Below are 19,153 nucleotides of genomic sequence, written 5' to 3'. Positions count from 1 at the left end.
GCCAGAGCTCCCTCGTGACCCTCAGGTCATTATTGACATGCCTCTGTGCACTTTTCTGCTTCTTCCGCTGCTCGGCTTGTTCCGCCAAGCCCTGTGAGCCTCCTCTCCCCACCTGCAGCCATCACCCTTACTTCTCACCTGCCTGGGCTCTCACAGACACATCTGTGAATGGCGCAACACCCACGACTGTGTCTCATGCCTGGGGAGCAGCACTGTGATGCTGCACTACCAACCAGAGAAGAAAGAGATGCAGAAACCAACCACACCACGCAGCCTCTGGTACCTGAACTCAGCCTGGGTGAGGAGAACCTCTTGCTGGGTAGGGCAGGCCATGCTGCAGACAGGCCCCCAACACCAAGTGCTCCTCTTCCCTGGAGAACTGATCTACAGAGAAATATCACCAAAGGCATATCCTGGACTAACTGGACTATCCTGGACTACTGTGAGACTGTGGCATCAAGGCTTCTTACATTATCTGTCTCCCAGAGTCACTGCTGAAAGCCGCAGCTCAAGGAAGTAGTGCCAACAGTCAGAACATCTCAATTGCCTTGCTGATGCCCTACCTTACAAGGTATCCAACCACGGGGTTGGTGAGCATCAACATCAGTGATCAGTGCTTGTTTCTGGGTGGAGTTCGAAGTCAGTGGAAGGAAGACCTGTGCAGGCTTGGCCCCTTGACTGACTGGCAGAGGGTACACTGCATCTGCAAGATGCCCTACAAGCAAGCCAGTAGGTCTCACCTCCAGGCTCTTTCACAAGAGACTGCACATAGATCTTAGTTGGTGGTACGTCTACCTCTCGTGGGCATTAGTTCTAGCCGTAATTGGGGTATCATCATTTTTCATTGTCCTATACAGTTTGTCTTATGGCTACCAGACTTGAGTTGAGTGGCTGTTTGAATCGGCATCCTCCTTTACTCTGAGAGAGTTCTTCTTCCCAATCCTAAAAATCCTTTTTGTCTTAGCTATGACAGCTATTCTCCCAAAATATTGTGCAAACATTCCATGGTTAACTCAGGAAAAGTATTCCGAGATTAAGCTGGTATTTTTATGAGATTAAGCTAGGTGAGGAAATGCTGAATGAAGATGAGATGAGGCAGAAGCACTTTAAACTTGCCAAAATCAGGGAGCACAAAGAGCGTAAGCCTTGAGAAGCTGGTGAAATTGCAAAGATGCTGGGAAGGGCAAAAATGAAAGTCAGGGCTTTTATTTTCAAAAGAAATTTCATCAGCCACCTTGTCTTTTTAGCTCTGCTATTAATCTTTGCCTGTTCCATTGAGAACACCAACAGTTTTCACTACAACCCACGTATTCTAAACCAGTTCGCTCCCAGACTTTCCCCTCTGGACAAGCTAAAACATCCTCACCCGTGGGCAAATCTCATCTTCTTGCCTTTCATCCACAAAGCCATTAAGCCAGCCTTTCTTACCAAGAGCTGCACCAAAATCACTGGTTTGTCTAGGACGAGTTGGCAAGAACAGCTTGAAGGCACAGAGAAAATATCTTTCCATCCTCACAGCTTTGTAAATAATTCTGTGGCCAGTAAAAGCTGCTAGCTTCTCAAGTACAGCAGCGGCATCCAAGCTACTATCCTACCTGCCTATAGAAACTTCTGTTAGTGAAGAACCGTCTCAACAGTAGAAAAATACTTCTATTTTGATAGAATAAGGAATTTTAAAATGTTATTTCCCTTCTGGTTAACATGTTCCTTTCAGTAAGTGAAACCAATCCTAGGTCAAATAAATAATGTTTTATTGGGAAAATATTGGTACGCTTCTCTTTCTGTCCACACAATCCATTTTCTTTATAAAATGCATCTACAATGAAGCACTTCACTCGTTGGATAGTGACACACACGATACTTGCCGATACATTTTACTCCTACTATACAAAAAATGTTCTGGTCACCCAGCACCAGAAGCATGTAGACTTCTTAGAGCGGGTTCAGAGGAGGGCCACAAGGATGCACAGAGGGCTGGAGCACCTCTCCTATGAAGAAAGGCTGAGAGAGCTGCGGATGGTCAGCCTAAAAAGAAGAGGCTCCAGGGAGATTTCCTTATGGCTTTTCAGTACTTTAAAGGGGGCTTGTAAAAAGATGGAGAGCAATTTTTTACTTGGGCAGATAATAACAGGACAAGGGGGAATAGTTTTAAACTAAAAGAAGGGAGAGTTAGATGTTAGGAGGGAATTCTTCACTCAGAGGGTGCTGAGGCACAGACAACAGGTTGCCCAGAGGGGTTGTGGATGCCCCATCCTGGAAGGTGTTCAAGACCAAGACTGGATGAGGCTGGGCAACCTCAGCTACTGGGTGGCATTCCTGCTCATGGCAGGGGGTTGGAACCACATGATCTTTAAGGTCCATTCCAAGCCAAGCCGTTCTTTAATTCTATGATTAACAGATGAGCACATCTAAAAGATAGAAAAGACTTGCCCAAACCTCGTCCGTTGCTGCCAATGAAGAACCTAAGAGCCCACTGGGGACACGTGAGAGCACCCATTGTCCCCTGGGTCATAAACAAGTGATCCTGCCCAGACTGCTGGGGACACTGTACAGGCTCTGGATGGGATGCTAACTTTCCCTGCAGCAGCCCATACAGTGCTGTGCTCTGCACTTGTAGCTAGAATAGCAGCTTCAGCCACCAAGAATCAGTATTTTCCTGCTCAAGAGAGAGAGTACCCAAGACGCACACCACGTGGCACCTTGTGGTTTTATCTGCGTGACCACGGGGAAGATATGAGGAAATGGGATGGTGTACCTAATTCAACCGTAGCTGCTCAGGTACATGAACTGAAAGGAAATACAGCAGCAAGAAGAGGGGCTCCTAAGAAAAATGCTGCTCCAGTTTCTGTTGGGCACTTCCTCAGAGGCAGTAGAAAAGCTGCTGTTATTCTTGATCCTGAGGAAGGGACCTCTGTTTCTCATTTGCAAGAATTAAGTGGCAGACACTCCAACCAGGACTAGAGGGGCCCTGCCTCTGGCCAGGTAGAGGAGAGGGATAACTGGATTTATTGGACTGTGTGGATCTGATGGCCTGGCACATTGGAACCACAAGAATACAAAGCTCTAGTGAACACTGGTGCATAATGTACCTTAATGCTGTTATAAATGGCTCAGGATTCAAATTAGGATTAAATAAAAAAATAGGATTTATTGAAAGAATATAAAGGAATAGAGGTAAGCAAACAGCACTGGGTGCACCGGGAGTCTCCGCTCCACCAGGACACACACCAGTTACATCAAGCAGCTGATTTTTATGCTCCTAGACTAATACATATTCATTACTACTTCTAAAAAAATAGATTATTATAATTAGCTTCTGGGGTCCAGTCCCTCCTACTGGAGCATGCGCAGTCTCCTCTGGGGGTCTCTTCTGGGGGTCTCTAGGGGTCTTTCATGCTGAAGGCTCATAGTCTTCCTCTCTCCCTTTGTACTTACTTGGCACCATGCCAAGTTTATAGAACATTCTCTGCAGGTCTTGTCTCCCAGCCGTCCTTCAGCTTCTTTTTCCTTCCTCTTAATCTCTCAGCCCCCCTAACCAGATACCAAAGATCCGCGTAGTATCCCATAACAGTCACTAGTTGTTATCAGTTGTTCTGAAACTCCCAGACATCAAACACAAACAGCTTTCTTATTTGACGCTTCACGAGTAATTAAAACATTCTTCCCCAGCCATTCACAGACACATCTATAGCAGTGTTAAGTTAATCTCGAAGAAGACAGGAAAAAAAAGGCTGTAACTGTTAGAAATAGAAGTCTGGAATAACAAAAGCAAACAGGTTCATAAATTTAAGGAGTACTTTCTGAAGACTTCATAAATTGACTAGAATGAGGGGGAGACTGGGACACACTGCATCTGTGGTTCAAGAATTAAATTGCCAGTGCAGGGCCCAGAGGCAGACAGGATTCAAACAGAATTGTTCTTTATGGACACGAATTGTTAAAACATTCCTCACAATGCCATCAGGCTACCAAGGGACAGAACTCATCTGTATCTCTGGAGGGACAGGGGGATCCCAACAACTAACTGTATTAGAAGCTGAAGTGAGTCTAACTGGGAATGAGTGGCAAAAGCATCCCATTGTGACTGGCCCAGAGGCTCCATACATCCTTGGCATAGACTACCTCAAGAGAGGGTACTTCAAGGATTCAAAAGGGTACTGGTGGGCTTTTGGCATAGCTGCTTTGAGCACAGAGAAGATTAGGCAGCTGTCTACCCTGCCTACCCTTTCAGAAGACCCTTTTGTTGTAGGATTGCTGAAGGTTGGAGAACAGCAAGCACCAATCACTACCACAATGGTGCACTGACGGCAATATCGCACCAACCAAGACTCTCTGATTCCCATCCATGAGTTAGTTCACCAGCTGGAGAGTCAAGGAGCAATCAGCAAGACTCGCTCACCGTTTAATAGTCCCATATGGCCAGTGCGAAAGTCTAATGGCGAGTGGAGGCTAACGGTGGACTATCGTGGCCTGAATGAAGACACGCCACCACTGAATGCTGCAGTGCCAGACATGCTGGAACTCCAGTACAAACTGGAATTGAAGACAGCCAAGTGGTACGCCACAATTGATATCACTAATGCATTTTTCTCCATCCCTCTAGCAGCGGAGTGCAGGCCACAGTTTGCTTTCACTTGGAGGGGCATCCAATACACCTGGAATCGGCTGCCCCAGGGGTGGAAACACAGCCCTACCATTTGCCAAGGACTGATTCAGTCTGCACTGGAACAAGGGGAAGCTCCTGAACACCTGCAGTACATTGATGACATTATTGTGTGGGGTGACACAGCAGAGGAAGTTTTTGAGAAAGGAAAGGAAATAGTCCAAATCCTTCTGAAAGCTGGTTTTGCCATTAAACAGAGTAAGGTCAAGGAACCTGCACAAGAAATCCAGTTCTTGGGGATAAAATGGCAGGATGGACATTGCCATATTCCGATGGATGTGATCAACAAAATATCGGCTACGTCTCTGCCAACTAGCAAAAAAGAAATGCAAGCTTTCCTAGGCCTTGTGGGATTCTGGAGAATGCATGTGCCAGGCTATAGTCAGCTTGTGAGTCCTCTATATCGAGTGACTCGAAAGAGAAACTATTTCAAGTGGAGCCCTGAGCAACAACAGGCCTTTGAACAAATCAAACAAGAAATCACTCATGCAGTAGCCCTTGGGCCTGTCTGTACCGGACCAGCTGTGCAAAAATATTTTATACTGCAGCTGGGGAGCATGGCCTCACCTGGAGACTCTGGCAGAAAACCTCAGAAGAAACTCGGGATCAACCTCTGGGTATCTGGAGCAGGGGCTATCAAGTACACCCCAACTGAAAAAGAGATTCTAACAGCATATGAGGGTGTTTGAGCTGCTTCAGAAGTTGTGGGTACAGAAGCAGAGTTCTTCTTGGCACCACGGCTACCTGTGTTACATTGGATGTTCAAAGGGAAAATCCCCACTACACTGACTCATGGATGGTGGCAAATGTACTCTGGGGGTGTCTGCAGCAATGGAAACAGACCAACTGGCAGCACAGAGGTAAACCTATCTGGGCTGCTACCCTTTGGCAAGATATTGCTGCCTGGGTAGAAAACCTGGATGTGAAAGTACGTCGTGTAGATGCCCACATGCCCAAGAGTCGCACTACTGAAGAACATCAGAACAACGAAGAAGTAGATCGAGCTTCAAAAATTGAAGTGTCTCAGGTGGACCTGGACTGAGGACGTAAGGGTGAGCTGTTTGTAGCTCGATGGGCCCATGAAACATCAGGATATCTGGGGAGGAATGCCACATACAGATGGGCTCGTGATCAAGGGGTGGACCTGACCATTGAGGCCATTACACAGGTTACCCATTAGTGTGAGACCTGTGCTGCAATCAAGAGAGCCATGAAGGTAAAATCTCCCTGGAACGGGGGAAGGTGGCTAGGGTTTCAATATGGTGAGGCCTGGCAAATTGACTGTATTGGACCACTCCCACAAACCTGCCAAGGCAAACGGTACATACTCACCATGGTAGAAGCAACTACTGGGTGGCTGGAAACATACCCTGTAAACCATGCCACAGCCTGAAGCACTATCTCGGGCCTAGAAAGGCAAGTGCTGTGGTGTCTTGGTACACCAGAGAGAATTGAGTCTGGCAATGGGAGTCATTTCCAAAACAATCTTGTCACCTCCTGGGCCAAGAGGCATGGTATTGAGTGAGTGTATCACATCCCTTATCACCCACAAGCCTCTGGGAAGGCTGAGAGGTACAATGGACTGTTAAAGACTATGCTGCGAGCACTGGGTGCTGGGACATGGAAACAATGGGACATAAATCTACCAGAAGCCACTTGGCTAGTTAACAACAGTGGGTCTGACAGCCATGCTGGTCCTGCTGAAACAAAACTCCTACACATGGTGAAAGGAGCTAAAGTCCCCGCAGTGCATGTAGGAAAGTGGATGGGGAAGGTGGTGTGGGTTGCTCCTGCCTCGGGAAAAGGCAAACCCACTCATGGGATTGTCTTCGCCCAAGGACTGGGGTATACCTGGTGGGTATTGCAAAAGAATGGGGATATCAAGTGCGTGCCTTGAAGAGATTTAACCTTGAGAGAAAACTAATCTATAATCTAAGTTATATGTTGTAGGAAGATGCTGCAGGATCAACAACAGGTCAACTTTGCAAGGAACTGGACAAGTGCAACAAACTTTGGCAGATGAAGACTAAATCGTCAACAGTTCTTATGAACATTTTCCGAGAAAGACCTATAGAATGAAAAGATATACCTACCTATCAATCTGTTAAAGAACAAGGAACAATGATGGTGAGAATACCTATATGCTAAAGTATGGGGGACCTGAGAGTGACACAAATGTTATGGAATAAGGGGTGGAGGTTGTACTGGCTCTGGCTGGGATGTTAACTTTCCCTGCAGCAGCCCATACAGTGCTGTGTATGCTCTGCACTTGTAGCTAAAATAGAAGTGTTATCACACAAGTGTTGTGTCTGCTGCTGAGCAGTGCTGGCACAGCATCAAGACTCTCTCTAACCCTCCTAGGGGGTGGGCAAAAAAGCGAGAAAGAAACATCACCAGGGCAGCTGACCTAAACCAACCAAAGGGATATTCCATACCATGTGGTGTCACACTCAGCAATAAAAGGTGGAAACAGGAAGAAGAGGGGAGGGCTGGGTTCTCATTGCGAAAACATCTGTCCTCCCAAACACCGGCTACATGCGTTGAGGCCCTGCTTCAAGGACGTGGTCAAGCATTGCTCATTTGTGGGAAGTAGAGAGTAATTTCTTTCCTCTGCACTTCCACATAGCCTTTATTTGTTTTATTTTTCCTTTCCCCCTCCCTTTCCCCTTTCCTTTTTTTCCCTTTAGTTAAATTGTTTGATTCATAATAATCTTTCCTTAATAATTATTACTATTTTTTCCTTAAATTAAATTATCCTTACCTCAACTCGTGAGTTGTTCTTTCCTTTACTTCTTCCCCTCCTCATCTAAGGAGGGGGAGTGTGAGCGTGGTTGTGGTGTTCAGCTGCCTAGCGTGGTAAAACCACCACAGACATCCAGGTCTTGGTGCTTGTGTGCACTGGCATATGAATCTGTGACTGAAGGAAGCCCAGGAGAGCCGAGAAGGTACAAGGCAGACGAAGAGCTTGTAAAGCAGCCATCACCTTCCCTTTTCACACATGTTGGCTCTGCTGCTCCTTGCGCTCATTTCCCTTCATTCTTCTCCCTAAACCCAGAACAGACTGCCCGCTGCCAGGCTTCCTGGAGGAGAGTGCCATTGCCTCCACTTCTTTTCCTGCTTTGCCTTTTCTCTTTTGGGCCAGACCAAAGCCTTGCCCTTGCTGCTGCTTTCCTGCTGACTCTTCCCTTCTAGCAGTGTCCCTGCTGCCATGACACCCCCTGCAGCTCCTCGCACTAGGACCCACTTGCTGCTGCGGGACTGGGCCCAGGCACGGTGGCCACAGCATGGTAGGGGCCAGGCAGGCCAGCTCTGAGAGCAGAGCTGCAGGGCTGAGGGCCAAGGGGAGTCAGGAAAGCCCAAGACTCACCCCCGTCATCTGGAGACTCCACGCTGACAGCATGGCTGCTCACCTTGCCCCTTGCTGCTCCCAGCCTGGCCTTCTTTCTGCGCTGTCTGTTCTGCAACAGCAATGAGCAGGACACATCAGTCAAAAGTGCAACACCCACGACTGCGTCTCATTCCTGGGGAGCAGCACTGTGACGCTGCGCTACCAGCCAGAGAAGAAAGATGCAGCCACCAACCCCACCACACTGCCTCTGGTACCTGAATTCAGCCTGGGTGAGGAGCACCTCTTGCCGGGAGGGGGCGCTGCCGGCTCCACCTATACACGTCAGCCTCCCTCGAGAGGGCTGCCGGGCCCTGGCGGCTCTCTGGAGTGGCCTCAATGTTGGAAAAAAAGCCCTGCTTGTCCCGATCCCCTGCTCCGCTGCAGAACGCGTCTGCCCTGGGGCCGATCGCGTCAGCAAGTGGTGATCAGCAATTGACTCACTGTGATCAGAGAGGTTCATACAGCACATTCCCTCAAATTCCTCACACCCGTGTTACCCACAGATTTTGTCATGGTTCAGTCTTGGCCAGAAGCGCAATCCCTGCTGCCAGCATTAGAATCACCATCAGCAACTTCCCTGTCCCTTGAGACATCTTGGGCAGCCTCCACAATTCGTCTTGGCACCCAAACTGGTCCTGCTCAGCATACTGCAAGCCTGATACAATATTGTGTCCCGCATCTCTCCGCGTCCCATGTCTCTGTTCCGCATCTCTCCACGTCCTGCATCTCTCTGCATCTCTGTTCCATGTCTCTCCGCATCCCGCATCTCTCTGTGTCTCTCCGCATCTCTCCACGTCTCTGTTCTGAGTCTCACTGCATCCAGTGTCTCACCGTGTCTGTCCATGTCTCACCGCGTCCCACGTCTCTCCGCGTTTCTCCGCGTCGCACCGCGTCTCTGTTCCACGTCTCTCCGCGTCCCGTGTCTCTCCGCGTCCTGCATCTCTGTGTGTCTCTGTTCCGCTTCTCACCGCATCTCTCCACATCTCAGCGCGTCCCGTATCTTACTGCATCTCTGCTCTGCATCTCTCTGCGTCCTGCCTCTCTGTTCTGTGTCTCTCTGCATCCCTCTCTTTTTTTTTTTTTTTTTCTTCTTACATATTAATATAGTTTGAGCCCAGGAAAAAAAAGTAAAATGCATGCCACTTGTTGAAATAAACAGTAATGCCACAGGAGACCTGCCCGGATTGTACAAGGATTATTCAGAACTGATACAACATCAAAAGAAGTAGAAATGAAATTCAGTCTCTAATATGCAGGCAGAGTAACAACAGTAGAGAAGTTTCAGTGAAGTCTTACAGGCCTGCCTCAAACAATATCCAAGTAAATTTTAAGCATAATCTTTGGCTTCTATCAACAAAAATCAAACTGAAGTTTTTCTTTTCTTTTCTTTTCTTTTCTTTTCTTTTCTTTTCTTTTCTTTTCTTTTCTTTTCTTTTCTTTTCTCTTTTTTTTTTTTTTCTTTTTTTTTTTTTTTTTTTTTTTTCCATTATAATTGGCATCAATTATCCATGGCAAAACAAACAATCCGGTCAAAGTTGCACTTGATTGTCCTAACAGCAATACACTACAGTCATTCCCACACCACTTGCTACAGTCAGGTAGAAGATTCCTAGAAATACTAATGAAATTCCAACGTGGAATGAAACCCTTACAGCACCACAGTCTTTGAAAACTTTGTTCAGCTGCTGGGATTTATTGAGTTTCTTGTTTTCACTGCTGAGATCTGTGGCTGCCTTTTCAGAAGATCCACCCACATCCTTGGCCGAGCTGCCGGAGGCGGCCCACAGCGCCAGCAGCAGGGCTGGTGGGCTGAGGGGGGACCGACCCGAGGGTGGGGGGTAGCGGCGGCTTGCAGGGGCCCAGGGTGCGGCAGGCCCGGGTGCAGCAGCAGGTGGAACATGATGCAGCCCAATGTGTCTGTGCGGGCGCTCAAACTGGAGAAATGCAGCAGCTGGCGGCAGGGCTGGCAGCACTTTGCAGCAGGCGATCTATCAGTCCCAGGCAGTGTAGGATAACCCGACCAAAAGCCCCGGGACAAACGGACACAACGACCAGCATTCTGTGCCGTAAGCCAATTTATTACTGCGTGACATTATCTTACATAGTGTCAAAACGTCCCACCCAGGAACCCAGGACACCTCCCACTGTGCTCGCAGGCACCCCAGACCCCTCCTTTCGTGCACACAGGCACAACCCAGAATAATCCCACACCTCCCCCCTCTTTATGCAGTAATGTACCCCATTTAACCCGTTACACTAAGCGTGATTTAATCATAATTACTTAGGGACGAGTATCCGTCCCAGGAGCAAGCGGTGGCAATGGGAGCCCTTCATGATTTTTGGTGAGAATGGTCAGCATGCTGCGATTCATTATACTGCTTCTATCTATTTTTGCTTTAATACATGCATATACTAGCCCTATCACAATGAATATTATTACCAGTAGCAATATTGTTTGTAAGAGCGATTTAAGCCATCCTTCTAGCTGAAAGCCTAACCCCTCGAGAGTTGCCCCCAGCCAATTCTGTTCTGCGTTACGCTGCTCTTCTTTTATTTTGTCTTCTACCTGGGCTATTTGGGATATGTCACGTTCTACATCGGCAGTTACATTCGGAATGTGTATACAACAATGGTCAACCTTATCTTTAAGGTATCCACAGACGCCGTGTTCCTTTAACAGAAGCATATCCAGGGCCAATCTATTCTGCAGGGTCATTCTTGTTGTGGCTTGTAACTGTGTATTTAATTCCTTAAACCCCCTTTTGGTTATGTTGGCCAGTCTATGTACTTGCCCCATCAAATTGTGTATCAGCTCCCTGTTGTGGTAGGAGGCTATCGGGGCAAACAACGATTCTACCACCCATCCTATCTTTATCCCAGTGGACGGTTCCTGCCACTCATCGTCTTCTTCACTTACTTTTCTTTTTGTCCTTCTCTCTATGAGAGGAGATTTTTTCTAAAGTGGGCAAAGGGTGGGCAATCCTAAAGTTATTTCTTTTACTGGGCCATCCAAACTTAAGTGATTCGTCCAAGTTCCATCACTGGCGGCCCACACAAAATGTCCCATGCTTCGTGTAGTTGAAGATTTACAATTCACTAAGGTCTTTTCCCTACCAGTCTGGCTGGCTATATTCTGATTGGTTATACTCATGTTAACTTGACCTCTGCATGCACATCCGGTGGCTAAGGCTATCTTTACCGGGAGCAGAGATATTGTTTCTAAAGCAGTGTCACAATTGAATATTTGTGTACAATTCCACCACGGGACTGCCTTTACCCTCTCCCGACTACTAGGTTCCCTCTGAGCCGTCTCATATAGTTAACTCTGGTCATTATTCGTCCTTCCTACCCACTGCAAACACCAAGGAGTATTCCCCCCATATTGGTATTTCTGCAGTATATTTAATGCCCATGCTGACTCCCAACCCTCTAATCCTCCTATCTCGTTACCTTCTTTACACTTCCATATAACCTTTTTCTTTTGTCGTGTGCGTGATGCATCATACTCACACATTCCTAGTCGTCCATCCTCATTGTCTAGGTCCGTAAATATGTAATTTCTTTCCTTTTGACACCCAGAATAAAGGCGAATCTGACACTCTCTATAAAACCCTTCCAGCCTTCCTGTCTCTATGACTGTCTCCGATTCACATTGGATTGTTTTGTTTTTCTCAATCTGGGGTATCAGTGATGTGATTATACCCCAGGGTATAGGATCACCTGCGGATTTAGGTATAGGTAAACAAGCGGTCACTTGACTCACATTCTGCATTTTTGCAAAATCTTTAATTAACCCTATCATTAAATTTTCCTCTTGATTGCTCCTTGCTTGCTGTGTGTACTGAACTGACCTTTTATCTCTCATTTTTAACAACACTGGAATTTTGCAGACTCCTCGCGTTGCTCGAGGGCTGCGAGCAGTGCAATGCGGCCACAATAGCAGACCCATAGAGCACAAATCAAGTGTCGTGTTAGCTGGAATCACCTTCCAAGCATGTTCCTGAGAACAGAGCAACCAATAGGGGTTAGGTAAACGCCAATGAGCAGAGTTCGAAACATGTGCAACGCGGACCGATTGGTAAGGGGCCGTCGCATGGCTATTTACAGTCCAAACATCCCCAGGGAAAAAGTCCACCAGTGCAGGAGCTTGGCCCGGTGGCTGCACCCACAACCAGGCCACCGACTGATTGCGCACCGTGGTCTTAACTGTCCACAGCAGAACGGTCACATCCGCTATTTTCCCATTGTCCCAAATGTCAATGGAGCCGCACAATTGCGCCACCGGCAGAACGGTTTCTTTTCCGTCCTCCATCACATGTGTGGTGCTGTCCGATGACAAGTGTGTTTCATGTGTCAGATTGTTACCTGCCTGCATGGTGGCATTGATACAGATGGTAGTCAGCTTTCTTCCCCGGCAAGCAACAGGCGGAACAGCCCACGAAGTGTCCTGTTGAGTACTGGCTCAGCAGACCGTAGGTTGTAAGCGTATGGCGTTGGAAACAGCGGAGCACTCCGGTAGCCCACAGCATACTCCTGCTAACACTAATGCATCACGACCTAACAGAGATATCGGAGTGGCTAGAACGTAGGGTCTGAGAGGCCCCACCTCCCGCCGGACACCAGCGTCATCCCAGCGAATCAATACTGGATGACAGCTGCGATGACCTTCCACCAAACCACCCACCCCACTGACCGCTCGGGGCAGCGGATCTAGTGGCCACTGTTGAGGCCAGTGTGCGGCGGAAATGGAGGTGACATCTGCACCGGAGTCCACTAAAAAGGTTATAGTGGCTACCGGTGGAAATGGATCCTTCACACCTTGAATAGCTACTCAGGCAGGCAAAGTTGGCCGAGAACCCATGTCAAAGCTAACTTGTATCAGGGGATAATTCATGCTAGAGAGTCCATCATCACTTTCGGTTACCAGAGGGAACACAGTGGGCTCAGCTGTGGCAGTCTGCAGCTGCACAGGAATCTCCACTCCTTGCTCCACTGCCCGTGCACCTGCAAGCCAAGCTTCTGTATTTACCAATCGTTTTCCGGCCCGAGACTGGATGGCGGACTTGTCCACCCCTGCTCGATGGGGGTTGGGACCCACGCTTGCGGCCGAGATGGTGGGTCCCTTTTCGTCCCGGTGCTGGCGTTTCCCGACAGCCCCCCCCTCTTTTCCTCTTTTACCTCCCCTTTTCGTTGTGAACACTCGCGAGCGCGGTGGCCAGATCGTTCACACACGCAACAACGGACACGGCTGTTTTCGATCACAGATTCCCTTTTCTTGGAACAATCACGAGCTACGTGACCACGCTGTCCGCAACGAAAACAACCTCCAGGATGAATCTGGAGAGCAAACGCCTGGAGGGCAGATGTGACCACAACCATCTGCTCACTGAGAGCAGCAGCAAGAGGTTGCATCTCCTGAGCCTTGCCAAACGCACATACGCGAGCAATCAGCTCGCCCGCACTTGCAGAAGCTGGAAGCGCTGCAAGAGCGGCCTTGAATTCAGGTAGAGCTCCCGTTCTTAAGCATTCTCTCAAAACAACATCTTGCGCTTCCGGTGGTAAATTACTGCTCGCCACAGCTGTCTGCACTCTATCTGCAAAGCGCCCAAAGTGTTCCTCAGGTTTTTGCCGAATATGGAGATAACTGGGAGTCGGGCTGACTACAGCATTCATCCACTCTAATGCTCTACAGCCCAAATCAGCAGCGGCAATCAGCACGGGCTGCGGCAGCAACAGCTGTTCCTGTGGAGTATTCCACCTCCCCCATCCCAACAACGCTTCCCCAGTCATACCATGTAAAGGATCCTGGGGATTCACCCATGCACGTGCCATTAACGCTTCACCTTCCTCTTCTAGCAAAGACTCAAACATGAGTACCTGCGCTGCCGTCAGGCAGGCTCGCGCAACCTGCCGCCAGTCAAACATCAGGGGCCCTTGCAAGGCCACCGCATCCAACAAAACCTGTGTCTGTGGGCTAGAGAATCCCCCCTCCTGTACAGCCTTTTTTAACTGTAGCAGCATTTTATAATCCACCGGCTGCCACTGATGTCCTTGAGACCCCGCAAAAAAAGGATAGCACCCTATCCGCACAGGACTTGGCGTTATTTCACAACCCGAGAGAAGACATTCTCGCGTGCTAATAGTCCATTTTTCTCTTGCCTTTTGCACTTCCTTGTGGATGTGCATCGGCTGCCGCAGGGTAGCCTGCCTAGGATCCCGAGACTCCTCATCTGTTGAACTCTCACTATCTACTCGTTCTCTCTCGCGGGACGCAGCACCCGACGGAACAGGAACGCGACGCACAGACGATGGTAGGGGCTTCTCCGAAAAAAGCTCCACCCGCGCTTCTCCCCCATCCCGCCCTCCAGGGTCAAACACAGGGGGGGGGCTGCATACAGCGGCGGCCAGAGGGAGCCTGAAAATGCCGGCGCCTGCCCAGATGCCACCCCTGCCCCTTCAGGACCCCCGGCAGGGAACAGAATAAGGGAGCCCTTCTTATTTACCCCCCAAAAGGACCCGCACGATGAAGTATGTACTGTGCTCCCTTCCGCCGGAGGAGCACTAGGTGTTGCTATTCTTTCACGATCCAACCGAACTCGCAGGGGGGCCACAAAAGGTTTCCCACCCTCTTCTTTCTCCTGCTCCACATTATTTTCATCCCCCGATCAAGCCTCCTCCTTCTCCTGCCCCGACCCTTCCTTTAGATTGTTTTTTATCGGCAGCTCCATAGGAGCCTGCTTATTCTCACTGTCCCCATCGGACAAAAGCATGCGGTGCACAGTAGCCCACAGGCATGCCTCGTTGGCTACCTTTTCCAAAACCGCTCCCACCGACCCATAGGTCGGTAATAAAGTCTGCGCCTCTTTGTTCCCAATGCAAGTGCTGTCACATAAATCCCGTCCCACTGCTTCTAAAGTAGCCTGTCTCAGGCAATGGACAGGAGACCCCGCCAGATTCCGGCGTGTCGCCCAAAACAAGAGGGACCGAATGTCTTTCTTTCGTAAAGTTATTCCTACTTCCTTGGCCAAGGATTTTAAAGTACTCACCACCTCATCGACTCCAGGCCCCATGGCCACCCACGTACTTAGCACGTATGCACCGCGCCTAACTCGCGCTGCGCCTAACTCACGCCAACCGGTTGCACGTCAGGGTTCGTATCACATCGGGGTCACCATATGTAGGATAACCCGACCGAAACCCCGGGACAAACGGACACAACGACCAGCGTTCTGTGCCATAAGCCAATTTATTACTGCGTGACATTATGTTATATAGTGTCAAAACATCCCACCCAGGAACCCAGGACCCCTCCCACTGTGCTCGCAGGCACCCCAGACCCCTCCTTTCGTGCACGCAGGCACAACCCAGAATAATCCCACAAGGCAGGACTGTGAGAGCTTGTGCAACTGCCATCACCTCCTGCTGCTTGGCTTTCATACCGCACAGCGCATCAATTGCTGTCCACCACATCCCACTTACTTCTTTATCCAGCTTTCCATTTGAGATGGCTTTATCTCATAAGCAATCTCCATCTCCTACCTCCCACCATTCTTCTGAGCTCACAGCTCTGCTCGTCCCCCATCTTCACCAACTCCTCCGCTCTTCCGTAGAAGTTTTGAGGTCTGGTTCGATCACTGATGTCCCGGGTCCCTGTTCGGGCACCATTTGTTGCAGGAAGAACGGCCGAAGACATGACATAAACATATATGGTCAGATCATGCTCTCTTTTTATTTCCCAAATAGCCTGACTTTTATAGCAAATTTAGTAGGGGCAGATGTCTCACACAAGATTATTGGTTGAAAGCACTCAGACGAAACAACTGCAAGAAAACAACCCCACCTGCAAGAAAACAACCCCTTTGTGATTAGCAGTCACGTAGATCTTGTCCTTGAAGCCAGCTGCTGACAAAAATACTTTTAATTCCTCAACTGGACGATAAGGGAACATCATTATGGCAACTCCTCATAGTCATCCTGGTAGCTTGGTTTGCTCAGCTGCAGCAAGTGATGGCCTCCTGCCTCCTTGCTGTTTCAAAAATCCCTCAACAGGAGATGCTCTAGGCATTTTTGTATCATCTTTGTATCTCCTGTATCATCTTTGTGGCCCTCCGCTGGACTCTTTCCAGGAGATCCCTGTCTTTTTTGTATTCCAATCCTGGAATAGAAAGAGATACTGTTCTAGTTTGTTTAAGGTATGGGAAGAGTCATCTTGGGAATGTTCCACAAGTAGGTAGTGATGCCAGTGTTATTTTACAGCAAGCCTCTCCCTTTTTCTAAAAAACTAGAAGCCTGAGTTTTTAGTAGGAGTAGAATGTATGCGCAAGCATCACGTGTGTTAATAGAACTTAAAAGAACCCAGAGTTTTTGCAAGAAAACATGTATCTGAGCTTGGATTGGCTTCACTTGTCAGAAGGAACATGATAACCGTTAGGGAAAAAACATTTTAAATTTCACTATTCTATTAACCTAAAAGTATTGATTTTTCTGGTCTTGTGGCCTAAACATTGATGACATCTCCTCTCAGGCTGTCTATACAGTACATGGTGACTGGTTTTGGCTGTATTGCAGATGAGGAAAGAATTGTTTCTGAATCTTGGAGACTGAGAAGGTCTCCATGGGCTGCAGCCTCCTCCAGGCAACATAAACCGGGGGCTCCTCCACGGGCTGCAGCGTGGAGATCTGCTCCATGTGGGACCCATGGGCTGCAGGGGGACAGCCTGCTCCATCAGGGGCCTCTCCACAGGCCGCAGGGGAACTGCTGCTGCCTGCCTGGAGCACCTCCTGCCCTCCTGCTGCACTGACCTTGGGGTCTGCAGGGCTGATTCTCACTCCTCTCTCCCAGCTGCTGTTTTGCAGCAGTTGTTTCCCTTTAATAAATCTGCTCCCACAGATGCACAACCAACATCCCTCACTGGATCAGCTCTGGCCAGGGGTGGGTCCCTTTGGAGCTGTGTGCAACTGGCTCTGATCTGACATGGGGCAGCAGCTGGGCTTTGCTCATGGAGGCCACTCCTCTACCCACCTGTGCTCCCAAGCCCTTGCCATGTAAACCCAATACAGTTGCACGAGTATGTAGGGGTGTTAGTGTTATTTTATAGTAAGCCCCTCACTTTTTCAATTAAAAGAGAAGCCTGACATTTTTGGGGTAGTAGGAGTAGAATGTACCCTGAAGGATCACGTGCGTCACTGTCCAGTGCGTGAAGTGCTTCATCATAGATGCATTTTGTATATGCATCTATGTAGGTATGTATACATGTCTATTTTACCTATAAAGAAGTAAAGGGTTTATCTCAGACACGATGGCCTTCAAGCCACCAAAAAGAGGTTGTCTAGCCAACAGAAGACTCCCTTCTTTAGCAACCCATAAGGTCTCTATTCTCTTTTGTGACATGACTCATGCTGTCCTCCTGTTCATTAAGATCTTGTTTTACATTAAATATATGGATACAGCAAGTATTGTAGGCCAAGTTCAAGTATCTGCACATGCCATTTTCAAGGAACAAGAACAAATCTGGTCAGATGTCAAGGAGCTAGATGTTGAAGCAATCTCAGTTCTTTTATTAATAATTCCAATCCATCCTTGTGCTGTTTAGTCCGGTCCCATGATTTCCCCTTTCTAAGGAAAAAGATTATTTTTTTTTTTCTAAACCATATCTTTAACATCTAGAACTGCCATCCATGGGTGTGATGCTCCCTGAATCTGGGTAATCGAGTCTGCAGTATTTGGCACAGTGGCAGCTAAAGGTGTGGTATTGGCATTTGATCAGCTATAATCAATTGCAAGACCCGCTGTCCATTTGGCTTTCCTATTGGCCAAACAGGAGAATTGTAAGGGGAATGTGTGTGAATGATAACAGCTCTCTTTTTTCCAAGGCTGATAGCACCCCGTGAATGCCTGAATGTGCAGCTGCTAGCAGAGAGTACTCCCTTATCACAACCCTCTTGTACATCACTTGTATGCAGGCTGCTTTTTGCACAAATGCGAAAAGATCCACTTCCTTTCGAGGGAGGCTCACCACACATATTCTGTCTCAGATTCCTCCAGGCACCTAGAATACTTTTCAGCATTGCTAATTCAACCAGAGAGCATGGGATGGTTTGTACTGGAGTACAAACATCGTCATCTCCATTATTTTCAAGTTTAGTGTTAATCAATGGTTGTAAGGTGCAGGCTCTGGGGTAAGATCATAATCCAAATCTCCCACCAGTTCATAATTATCATTACTATACCAGATGTCTCCATCCCATGTCTTAGGATTTGTATTGTGTATTAATTTGTGGATTTGTTTAGCAGAGACGGAGGATGGCATCTGATTTAGTAAGAGATGTAATTTTTCCTGTAGTTGTTTTTCTTACCTTTCAGCTGAGGCCAATAGCATTTTAAATTCTCCAATTTCTTTTCCTAATTTCTCTTGACTTTTCTTTTTGAAGGTCTGTGATGCTTTTAGCACTCTGTTTTCTGATTTTAATGCAGCATATTCTACCCCTGTAGTTCTTTCAGTGTGTGGGGGGGGTTACTTATTTCCTTTTTTTGCGCAAGACAAGCAAACGCCCAGTAGTGCAAAGGCAATTCATTTGCATTTATGTTTCCAAAATTTTTGCTCACTCCTACATTGTTCTATCCACCCTATTACTTTCCCCTTGGCTTTCCAAGATCTTGGGGCCCATTCTATTCCTGCTTTGGATGGTGCACGCTTATAGTTTTGCATCTGTTTATCCATGGCAATCCTGCTGACTACACCAATTTTACTGTTGTGTTAAAGGGGGGACACATCAGAGTCTGATCAGAGTCTGACATTTGCCTGTTTCAGAGCCCTGCTAAGGGCTTTCACTGAGACAGATTCACCAAACTGAATGTATGTAATAAGGTAACAGACATACCAAATGTGGAGTTGCCATTGGTAAATACACTTACTGCAACAGCACTAAGATATGATACCAGTGCTAGCAAAATGCTCTTCTGGGTATTCCTCATCAATGGGTGAAAGCACAGAGCTTGCCAAGGCGGCGTCCCTGTCTAGGCAGAGGAGAAGAAGCATAGCCTCTTCCAGGTTTCCAATTTCTTCTTTCTCCCCTGCCTAGCCCTACTGATTTCCTCACAC

This window comes from Aythya marila (genome assembly GCF_965140915.1).
Source record: "Aythya marila genome assembly, chromosome: 1".
NCBI lineage: Eukaryota > Metazoa > Chordata > Aves > Anseriformes > Anatidae > Aythya > Aythya marila.
This window is presented reverse-complemented; position numbering follows the sequence as displayed.